At 36.7% G+C, this 12,934-nt stretch overlaps 1 long non-coding RNA gene across 2 annotated transcripts in view; it reads right to left on the reverse strand.

Moving 5' to 3' along the window:
- The window catches only part of LOC140333527 (uncharacterized), an 88,578-nt gene that overhangs the window by 68,145 nt on the left and 7,499 nt on the right, over positions 1 to 12,934 (reverse strand). The window lies entirely within an intron of this gene.

A 12,934-nucleotide genomic window follows, 5' to 3' on the forward strand; every position in this document is an offset into this window, starting at 1 on the left:
ACTCCTACATTCTGCAGTACGATGCCGCCATACCCCAACAGATTGTATGCAAACAAACTTAATCACAGTACTGTACACCATATTTTAAAAGACTTGCCCCTGAAGACCTCCCAGGTCAGAAGCTTTATTGAGCTCATACAAAAATACTACAAGCATGGTACATGATACATTTCAAACTCATAACATCACTCTAATTAGCAGTAAGGTGTGATATGTTTTTTTTTATTCTGTCCAGTGTTATGTATACAACCCTTTATATAAAGAAAACCAGCAAATACTACAATGCACATTGCTATGAGTGGAGAATGCTGAGCACTACAGTCACTCCGTCCTACTTCCAGAGTCATCAATTTAGTTTTGTGTATATATTCATGTAATTTGCATGTCACTGGCCACAATCACTGGGACACATAAAAAAAAAAAAAACCAACAGACATTTTAACTATTGTGCATTTTGAGTAACAAAAGAGAAAAAGTCTTCATTTTTGCAAAAATTATAATGGTTTACATGGAATCATGTACTAGGAGATGGTTAAGCCCGCCATTGCTGACCTCTGTTCTTGGGAATGTTGCTTCCCTTACTATTATACTGATACAATGGTTTTAGAACCTTTTGAGCCAATTATTTAGAGCAGTTGTATTTTCCTTTTTTGATCTATATTGCTGGAGTTAGATCTTAGATAAAAGAACAAAAAAAAGTTGCAAACAGACGGGTTCTTTATTGCAGAACGTATAGGCTTTTGCAATAAAACAAACTGTCTGCCTATTTGTAGTGTTTTCCTGAATATACAATCCTGCTATAGCTGGCTGCTGGAAATGAATGAACTCACGTGTGCATGTGTGAAAGAGACTCTATTCCAGCCTGGCCAATTAGGATGCTTGAAGACCTGAACCCAGAAGAGGACTGAGTTAAGATGTCACACCAGTGAAGCAGTTACAAGAGTTCTGTTTTAAGTACTTGGGCACAAGATTCCATTCAATATAGAGCCAAGACCGTGGCTAATTTTAAAGGACGTCCAGACTTGGTTCTTTGGTGTTCAGCACTAGAACTTTTAGCTGTCAGTGTCAGTGCAGTTCTAAGCCAGGGAACTGAATCAGTGAGCTCTTGACTTTTCAGGTTACAGAGCATTCTAAAAGCTAATACACAAAGGAAGACTTTATGACTTCAGGTCAATTTTTAATCGAAAAAAAAAAATGTTTTCCCTGATCATGAATCATACGGATCATACGGATGTGTTGGATTATAAGTACACGCTTATGTGCTGGAATTTCACTTTGTGTCTGTATTACTACAAAGGACAAGCCAAAATGAATAGGAATTTTCCTATGTTTAATATGCGGTGAATGTATTAGCTATGTACACCTTGGCTGTGCTCCTATGGACATAGTAAACTTCCATCTCAACCTGGCTTTGCCCCTTGATGTAAAAGAGACACAAAGTCACATTCCAGTACATCCCACATACCTAAGCTGAACTCTAGAAATATATAACACTGCCAATCTAATGAATATCTGTATTTATTAATACATCATTTTTTTTACCTAAGGCAAGGAGTGTAAATACCAAGCATATTTAGCATAGCAACCTCAACACTAGAGATCGGTGTAATTGAGAAAAGCCCCTAAACATAGTATTTTCTCCTCAATTACTGGGGGTGTCAAATCATTTAAAAACCAAATACATTGTTTATCTGTACATTAAAGTTAAATAATTACACTGGGGAACACATTTTTTGTTGAGATAGATCTTACACTTATTTTTTTACTAATTTTTGGGTGGTGAATCCAGAAATTACCCCAGTTTTTTGCTATCACATCCAGTTTTTACAATAAAGGGTACCCTCTATATTTGTCAAAAAACATACAAATTTTACATACAATGAAAAAATGATGAAATAATCACTTGAATGTAATGTTTATTTAAATTTCTTTTGTTCGTACAAAGGTTTTTTTGTTACTCTATGACATTTTTTGTACAGTAAAACATTTGAAAATTAATCGGATAACCGGTTAAGGTAAAAATGTATGCTTATAGCTTTTCCTGGAGTGTTCAGTGTTAGGACAATCCCGCCAGATGCTCCAACAATAGTCAGCCATCATATGTACATTCTATCTCCCCTGAAACCGTCTTTCCATGACCTTCAAATCTTGGTGGAATCGTTCACCTTGCTCATCACTCACTGCACCAAGGTTTTCTGGGAAGTTAGAAAGATGGCTATGCAGAAAATGCACCTTCATGCTCATATTGCAACCACGCATTTTGTAGCTCTCCAAGAGTTTCTGGACAATTTCTGTGAAATTATTTGCTCATGTATTCCAAAAAAGTCCTTGACAATGGCTTTGAATGATAACCAAGCATTCTTTTCGACTTCTGACATTGTCCTGATGAAATGTTCATCTTTGATGAGCTGCCGAATCTGTGGGCCATCAAACACACCGGCCTTTATTTTTTCAAATGACAGGCTAGGAAATGCAAAAATGAGGTAGTTCACTGCCTTCAGTTGGCAAAACTTTAACAAACTGCTTCATTAGACCCAGTTTCTTATGCAGAGGTGGGAATATAATATTCTTTCTATCAACAAGTGGCTCATGTAGAATGTTTGGATCACCTGGTTTTAGGGCAGATCACAAGCTCTGCTGTCCCACATGCACAGATAACATGATACTTGGTGTATCTGCAATGCTGACCAAGAAGGAAGCATACCATTTTAAGGTCAACACAGATGAACCAATTTTCTTAGTGATATTGCAACAACTCAATAACTCTCTTTATATCTGCATATTCTTCACAAAGAAGAAACTGAATGGCCAATTGGGACTGACCCAAATATATTGCCATTGTGAAGGAGGACACACTTTAAGCTCCGCTTTGAGCTATCGATGAATAGTCACCATTCATTTAAATTATTCCTCATTAAACCAGGTATGTTATGGCAATACACAAAGCCACTGTTAGTTCTAAAGTACTGCAGAAATGCAATTTCTCTGGTTCAAAAGTACAATACCTTTGATCCTTTTTCAAGTAAGTTTTTCTCATGCAGTCTTAATTCTAGGAGTTCTGAAGCCTTCTTCGATAGTCCCAAATCCTGTGCCAAATAACTCAACTCATGCTGATCAAATCCCCTACGAACAGAGTCCTCTTCAAGTTCAAACTCTTCATCATTGTTGTCACCTAGTTCATCACCATAATCATGTTCTTTAAGAGAGGGTAGTATAACGAAAACCGGCACTGGGATTTCATCTGAATGAGCCACTGGGCGTAGAGCCGATGGTAGACTAGGATACTCTATGTTACATTTATTTTTCTTGTTATATCCTGAAGTTTTCACTTTACAATAGTAACAGTCACTGAAATAATCTTCTGGCTCTCAGTAAACCATAGGTATACCAAATGGCATCTTATCACGTGTTCCCTTTGTCCACATCTGTAAACCCTCCACACACTGTTTGCCCTGATGTTCGCCGATGATGTTCACCCTTTGCCTGGAAATGGTGAAACTGCTACAGATATAACAACATAAATCAGGGTTGTTTAGGCATTTACGATGAGAAACATCAGATCCAGACATGTTCTGAAAGAAAGGAAATAGTAGAAAAATAAATTTTGCTTATTTACTACGTAGCAGCGCACAACCTCTGACCACACTGTCTTGCATGTAAATGAATAGCCTATACAAATCCAAGCTACAGTAATAACATTAATATAAGCGGTAGAGAAAAAACCTGACGTGATAGAAGAAAACTAACTGCACTTTCAGAATCAGCATACCTATTTTAGTGTATATAGGCTTAAAAATTTAAGTCAACAAATAGTTTGTTCAAAATTGTTGCCCAGTGTAATTTTTCAATCACAATATGTTGCCTACTAGGTTCCAACATATGCATGTGTCCAGTGTTTTAATTTTCAGCTCAAATGGATAGTCAGACAAAACGGTTATTAAAATGTACTTATGAAGCTGTTTACCTGCCAAAGGTAGGTTTGTATTAAAAGCAGTGAGTCTTCCGGGTCCAGGTCCAGTAATATATTCAGCCTGTCAGCTAAAATTTACCTTTTGCATTTGTAGCTTTCCAATGAGCCTTCTATATTGTTTTTGTTTTATTATTCAACGCCAGATGCAATGGGTTTATATTGATAAAATGAACATGACTTTCACCATTCAGTCTATGGGAATGTTTTTGGTGTATATGGTAAACCACAATAAAAATTTATTCTGCAGGGATTGTTGCATATACTGCATTTTAAATATACCCTCTGTTTTATTTTTATGTAGATCTGTTTGCTATTTATCTGTTCATGTAATATTATTTGAATGAACTTTTTCCAATGTTTCCCAGTTTGAGCAGATTGCATGCATTAGACTTCATCTGCAGTGCCTTCTGCTGGTAAAATCTGGTACTGCAGCTCCTGTTGTCTGAAATGACATATTTACAGGATTGACTTTAGTCCTAAGGGGCAAAGAAGGGGCAGTTTCAATGGGATTTTGATTTCTTCAGAAGAGCTTCTTTTTTCATACAAACCCATGGGAAAAGAACAGAAGCTAAAGTCAAATACAGGTCAAGTAGACCTGTAATTAATTCTGAATGATTTTAGAAGCAACTGATGTCAAAAACAAGCTGTGTTTACTCAATGAAGCCAATAAACAGAGGCCATTTCTAGAAGACGGAAATCTAATATGTTTTATAGCTAAAACAAACTATTTTTCTTTAATCCTGCATGCACCTTTGAACAACTACTGTCAACATGTTAGGTATTAGAGCCACTGATGTAACCAGGAAAATCAGCACTGTTTCCCGTGCCCCCCAAAAAATGTCCCTGGGGTTCAGCCAATCCTCCTCTCCCCTAATTAGACTATGTGAAGTAAAGAAGGAAGAACCCGTGCTTCCTGTAACTTCAATCAAAAGGATTAAAATTTCAGGGCAAGTTCACAGGGACAGTGAGGTTACAATGCGATTATTCTTCCTTTTTGCTTGGAAAGGAAGAAGATCTGAAGGTAAAATGAACTGAACTCTCTAAATCTGAATTTCCAGGTGTTAAAAGTAATAATATAACATATTAATAATAATAGTAGATTGAAATGACCCACTAAAACTGCTATGGTTTTACAAGGTGTTTAAAACATAATAAAGGTCTTGTGGGATACTAAAATTCATAGGAGAGTTCTCCCCTAAAAATGGATGTCCTCTTCTCCCCATAATATATTGTTTTCCCATTGGCATACACATTTAATTCCTACCTTGTGATTAGTTGTGCCCAGCTTTCACTGAAATTACTGTCTGTATAAAACTTGATGGCTTACATGTAATAACAATTTCCAGAAAAACATATTTAAATATCCCACATTTGCCTATTTAGGTGTTGTAACAATTTTTCTAAATATCAATAATTTATTATTAATCTTGGTTGGATCAGGCATACAATCTACAACCAATCTAACCAAAGCCTTAATATTACATTATACTCCAGCTTCAGGTCTTTATATACTGAAATGTAGAGGAGTAAAATAAGCTTCTTATGTGTTACCTTGTTATCTATGGTATATACAAGCTTTTGGAAGTTTAGTCTTCATATTTGGTTTGTTGTTGTCACTACATTTTGTGTACAGAGTTACTGAATTCCCTATTCTGCCTTAAAACATCATGTTTGTTTGTTGAATGATAACCATCAAAGTAAAAACATTATTCCCTAGATGTTACCGTTTTTTGGAATTACCATTTTTCAGAAACTGCATGATTCAGTGTTCTTTACAATTTTTCTTAATGGAAAGGAAAGTCAAATTTAAAGTGGGATTACCCCATTGCTGAATCTTTTTGTTTCGGTGTACAACTGATTAGATAGAAATGATCAATTAGATAGACAATTATTTGGAACCCTGAGCTTTATAAAACCAGATCAACAATGGCAGTTTACCAAATGTCAGTGAGAGGTTCACTTTAGGAATACCCACCTTGAATAATATACCTACTATATATGTGAGAATGATTTTTACAGTTGGAGCTCCATGTTAACACACACAAATGTATACAAGAGCACTTTTTCATCCTACAAACTTAGTGTAGAAATTGCCCACCCATACTACACTTTGGCCCATTTCATTACAAGTCATCACCTTTCACTCAGTGTGAACTTGTTGTTTGTCCAGCACTTAGCAGAACTGTTATATGGCCTGTATCAACCAGCTTTAGTTCATATCAGGACTGCTTCTATACCAATACAAGAGGACTGAATTACATAAGCAGCTTGAAGCAAGTCAAATGCAGATCAGAGGTAGGACAAATGATCATGTGAGAGAATTTCCTAATGATATTAGAACTATCTCTTACTGATATAAATAACAACACAGCTCAGTGTAATACAAAGAAAAAGCAAACAGGCAGGTAATAATGTTTTTTGCAGGAGGGACATTACCTGTCCCCTATATCCTGCCTACTTGTGTTTTTTAAAGTTCTGCTTTAAACTAATAAACAGTTTACTCAGAATCCCAAAGTTTTACAACCTTGCATTTGATGTACTAAGAGGAGTCGTTTCTAATTCTAGTTAACATTATATTACAAAATCAATACACAGTTTGCTTCTGATAAGTACTGCCTTGCATTGTATATATGAGCTGCTTTCTGGTATAATGACCACTAGGTGGCAGTCATCCACCACAACTACAGGGTATCTGCACAGTATGCTGGTGCATGTATCTTCACTTGACTGACTTTATGGAATACTTTTCAGCATCTCAACAATAGATTATGGTTGCCAAAGGTCAAGTGGTTATTCAGTTTGATGGGTTTAAGTGGATGCTACATTTTTTTCTAAATAGCCAGGTATTGAAAAGAAAAAAAAAACTTCTGTAGTCAATATATATAGGAAGTACTTTTTGGAGTATACTGTTAAGCATATCCAAAGAACAATATACAATGTGTGCAGGGATTTTACGAGCAAGGGTAAACGTCATGCCACCATATTGTAAGGGAGATTCACTTACTAGTCTTTACTTCCTCATTTACTGGAAAAAAAGTGACAATCAGTTACACATAATTTATTTTAGTATATTGTGGTCGCCAAAAATTCCTGACGCTTTACAAATTCTTTACAAACATACAAACAGCCCTGGGTTCTTTATTTGTATAATTTTAGTAGTGGGTGGCAGCCCCATGGCAGTATTAGGCCCTCCCCAGTACTGTAGTAGTGGTTTTATAGACATTCACACATAAATTCTTATACAGACTTCCAATGACCCACAAAAAGTGCAAGGATCACTGGAAGCCTATCTCCCTATAGGAAATGTGTACAAAGTCTGAATGCAGCCATACCATTGGAATAGGGGCACAGCATGAAGACGCCACCATCTTGCATGAATGGAGCCATGGTATGTTCCCTGCCCCATTACACAGTTGCCACATTAATGTATACAACACATGTGCCCGACTTAAAAGAGTTGAAAAATAAATATTTTGAAGTGGCTCAAAAACTTGGTACCTGAACCAAGGTTGTTCTTCACAATTCTTTAACAAAAATAGCTGATGTTGCATTGCTATGCGATGCATGGATTACACCCCACACTGTGTAACACAAAACAGCCCATTTACTATTTGTTTTTCAGTAATGTTCAATAATTAATCAACTAGATGTGTACAGAACAGATATACAATGTGGCTAGAAAATGTCTTTCACTGGCAATATAATCAGAAAAATATTGAGGAATGTTCTTTGGGTAGCCTAAAAAAATCAATGAAATATAATAAGCTATAAATCTTTGTTTGAAGTAAATCTTGTTAGTAAAATAAACCAAATCAGACATTGGTTATGTTGATAGGATCCACTAACCAAACTATTTTTGGGGCTGCCAATGAATTTGCTAAATGAAGCAGAGGTATATGTTGGCTGGGGGTCATCCCTGGAGGTATGCAAAATTTGCCCAACTATTAGGTCTTTTTCTGCTGATCAGAGGCATTTCTAGCTCTAGTAAAAGGTTTTTTATTATTTTATTATTGTTATTTGTTATTTCTTTCTTTTATATTCTGATCTTTGGTAATCAGTGACCTCTATTAGGAAACAACAGCGATCATTCTTGTTGGTCATTTAGTGAACCCGCATGAAGAGTCAGTAAATAACATTGGGAGGGGCAGCTGAACAGACAATGACTGACTATAATATTTAGTACTACCCTTGCTTTAAAAAGTATACAGTGAATATCTGCATATGTGGGTACATCCACAGTGGTGTGCACAGATTTATAATTGGGACAGCATTTTACCATGGGGAACCACTGATATAAAAACTATATCCCCAGGTCATATTATATAAGCGTGGTGGTCAGAGTGAAGAACGTTTGTTACGTTGCTGGCCAGGGGGAAGAATGTTGACCTTACAGATAGCCAAAAAGATCATTGGTGTCTTCAAAATAGACCTGAGAGGCACAAATTACTCATGGCTCGAGGAATCCCTAGCAATCTCTGGAGGAACCCTATTTGAAAACCCTGTACTAAGACTATGTGCACACGTCAGATGATTCTCATCTGATAATTGGCTCAGAGAATCTGGCATGTGTACAGCACTCGTTGTCCATCATCCAAAAGACCGTCCTGGCAGATCTACTAATGAGGAACGATCATAATGAAAGTGAGCAGGACGGTGAGTAGAATTGGTGGCATACTCCCATAGAACTAATATTCATATTGCATTATTGCAGATTGCTGAATGACCTTTTTCGTTACATTGGTATGCAAGGAAGTTTGTATCTGAATGTTTATTATCCATGAATCAGCAGAACATAAACCCATTGGTCAGTTTTGGCCCGCTGCTTATTGTAGACTTTTTTATACTGCAAACCGCAGTGGGTGATCAGCTGTTTACAAAGTGGCCGAGGGCGCTAGAATGTAGAGCGATTCAGCACCTGGTAACAGAAAACAACCAAAGGGAGCAATGATCTCTTTCCCAATGGTGTCTGTATTGTTTCAGTTGTGATGTCATCAAGAAAAGTAGTATGGGCCATGGAGCTTGCAAGGTGAGCATTATTGAGCACCACTGCTTAGCCATCCCTCCCACTGGCACGGAGACATTATTCCTTCCTCTGATACATTGGCACAACTCCTTCCACTGACACAGGGGCACAGTTCCTCAAACTGGCACAGATATATCATTCCTCCCATTGACACAGGGGCACCATTCTTTCCACTGATACAGGGACACTATTTCTCTGACTGCTTACATAGGGACATTAACTAAACTCAAGGATGCAGGGGAATTTTTCCTTTTACTGACCAATAATGATGGGGAATTTTTTACTGAGAATTGTCACATGAGCATTTTTTTCTCCTGCTAACACCGGGGCATGGCAGCATCACCAGCAGGTATGTTTTAGGATCATCAGATTACAGACAATAAGGAGTGTGCTGAACTGGTGCCGTACCATGATGCCTGGCCTAATTTGCAGGGTGACTATACAACCCAATCATCTCAAAACTTAGTGTACCATTTGGACATAAACAATACATAAAAATGTGTATTGAGATAAGACGAACAATAAAAATTTTTATAAGACATAAATTAAACACTGATTGATATATGCCAATGGAAGGAATGTGTGCTCCGTACCGTATGTAGGCTGCTTTTGCTTTTTAGTGTTGCATAGTGATGCATATAAATGCAAGCCTATTAAATATGGTCTGTCTGAAAATAACACATCCTCTGCAGTCTCTAATGATGTAAAACTTCTGTAGTGTTCCACTAGCAGGAGTGACTTTTGCCTAAGCTTTACATGTCATGGGGGAACTTGGATGTTTTTTTTTTTAACCAAGCAGTATATTTTTACGAAAAAATAGCACATTGTTAATGCGGACATGTTTCCTACTAATCCAATTGAAGTGTGACTGAGCATATCAAATGTTTCTCCCTACAATACCAATTTATTGCAATCCTTTCAGTCCTTTACCAGCTTCTAAAAGATTGATATTTTATTTGGGAAACAATAAAAAACTATTTTTTATAGTTCCATCTATAATCCAATCAATTGTACGTGCTGTGGCCTGTATTTTGTTGATTACAATTTCCAGCTATGGCACACATTACAGAAACCATTCAAAGTGTTATTGTGCTGTGCATGGAATAATACTTGCAGTTCATATGGGAAAAGAATTTAACAAACTATTTTTATCCTGACATGTTGTCTTAGACATTTTTTAAACAGTAATGATTTAAGCAGAATAGTGAACAGATCAGCAGCAAAATCCCATGAACAAGGTTCTCATTTTCTCCCAGGGGAATTTTTTGCACAACATTTTTCCTGAATCTGATGTGTTCTCAAGTATTTTTCTTACATGTAGCTCATATTATTAATAATTATGATGAAAAACTAAACAAGGAACAAATACAGGCTTTATTCCTCATTTTAATCTCATTACCCTAAAATGAGTCCTGCATTCTGCAATATTAAGGTCTGTGATGAAAATAAGGCATGCAGATACCTTCCAGTTTAAGAAGGTTCTTCTACACTTCTCACTTCGTGATTGCCTAAAATGTTTCACCCATTATAATAAACCCTCTATTTAATGGACTGGAAATTATATTATATATTAGATAACATTAAAGGAAATCCCAATCCATCAAGATGTTAGTAACCCCTTTTTTATTTTGGGTACAGTGAAGGTCAGGGTTTGCCATCCAAACCTCTACAGTCACATCAAGCTGTCCAGCAAAGTTGACAGCTGGCCAAAACATATAACACTGTCTGGTGGGCTTCAAAAAGTAAATTTTTTATTATGTATTCATTTATATGGTTTAAACCTTTATTGTCATGCATAAATATAGAATCCTATAACTTCAGAAAAAAAACTTTAATTGAAATTTCAAGCAGTGATATCAACCTTTCTGTGAACTGTGACAATACTGCTCCTCCAATATATATTAGTGCGAGAGAGTGTATTGTAAAATTAACCCAGTGCCTTCCCCTAGATGACATATTAGAACAAAAGGTGTGAGAGTGACTCCCAGTAAGTAACAGGCTGCAGAAAAAGGCCCAGCTGAGGATGAAATCCTACTTCAGCAAAGCCAAAATTTGGTATGATCGAGTACAAGAAAAATGGGGCAGCACAATCCAGTATAACTAATGACAGTTACTAAGTGGCACCAAAAAGGTGGGTTAGCCCAAGGAGGTACATTTTTAATGTACAGAATAGATTCACACAAACAGTAAAAATCCACATTTGCACTTTTCCATAAAAAAAACCCCATCATCCACCCAAATCATGGGCTTTCAATGGAGCATTCAGAATGATATTTAATTGACCGTTCATCAGGTGGATGCATGCAACAATGAAAGGCCATCCATACATCATAACTTGAATGAAAGGACATTTGATGAGCTTTCACGGGGCATCCAGGAGATCAAGCCAACGTAGGAAATGGCCCAAAATTATTTTTGGAAAAGGTCAGAGGACCATTTCCTGTTGTCCACAAAGGACATCATGGCTGTAGTCTGTGAGGAAGACCTTGGCTGTAGCTTGAAGGAGATTATGCCAAGTGTACAAAATACTAATTTACCTAGTATCTGAAATGAAACACAAGACAAACCTCTGAGGAGATTTGCAATCTCCTCAGATATCTATGTGAACCTACCCTTTAATATATTGTGCTCATAGATAGCTACACATGGTCAGATTACAGTTAGTGGGTCAATGTGAGAAGCTTCTTTCTTCAAATGAATATGGAAATATAAAAGCTGCCATCACCGGTTTACTTTTAACCTATCCCTCATAATATTTACCAAGATCAGACTAGTAACTAAGTGCTTGTTCCCCAAAAGGACCACAACTTTACACATGAAGTAGGACATAAATTTCAACCTGTCTCATAGTAAATAATGTCCAGCCTGACCACATACCATGATCCACCATCTTTACCCTGAAACAGGCACCAGGTTAGAAGCTATAGAGTAATAAATGAAATAAGTGCTGCATTAGCCCTGAATAAGGTGAGTTGAAGTAAACAGAATTTGAATACTTTGGATACTAATCCAGTTCCATAATGATAGCAGAACCTACATTTCCTAAAGCCCTGATATTGAATGGGGGGCCTACCTAGCATTGCTGCAACTTGATAAAGAAACATCACACAAATAAATAACCCTTTTTCTTTGGGTCTCTTGTTTTATTGGAACTCTTACCCTCGTAAGAGGGTAATTGACAGTGTCCTTTCCAACTGTTCTTTAACTGGTCTTGGTAAGGAATGAGGGTGCATACTTCAATAAATATTTGCCACATTTATATATTTATGTAATTATCTGAGGATGATTCGATTTGTTTGGTCTGTCTCATTTTCTCACTGCCTAGTCCTATCCTCTTTTCTTCTAATTTATTTCTCTCAATATGTGCATCATTTATTTATACTCTGTCCTTTATTTTTATCCTTTCAACACCTCTGCTCTCTTGTTATATCACTCAAGCACTTGAACTCAGTGTGACAACTATTTTATACCCCATGTGGCAGCTACTTAAACATGTTAGCTCTGCTTGTATAGTCACTTAGGGAGTAGTTGGAAACCCTAAATCTAAGGTGTCTTATGTTCTGTATGCTGGTAAAGGACAGCTCCACAACTGAGGTCTGGTGTCAGCCTTCTAGATAAAGCACTAGAAAAGCCTTCATTTTTTCAAAACAGTGAAAAAACATAGGCACCTGAAAATAAAAAGATAGGGTTACAAAAACAACCACAATATCAGGTTGGTCCAACCAGATAAGATTATAAGCACCACTATTTCGTTAGCTATTTGATAAAATCCACGTATACCAAAAAGAACTATAAAGTAGACTTCAACCAGACATGGATATATCACCCGAACATGGGGTAGATAATGAATGAAAATGGGAATTATGTTAGGCATCCTCTAAGATCCTGGTTATTTCTGAGATCTCTTTCATTAAAATAACGTATGTCTTAGCAGTATAAAG

This window comes from Pyxicephalus adspersus, chromosome 6, assembly GCF_032062135.1.
Source record: "Pyxicephalus adspersus chromosome 6, UCB_Pads_2.0, whole genome shotgun sequence".
Lineage (NCBI taxonomy): Eukaryota > Metazoa > Chordata > Amphibia > Anura > Pyxicephalidae > Pyxicephalus > Pyxicephalus adspersus.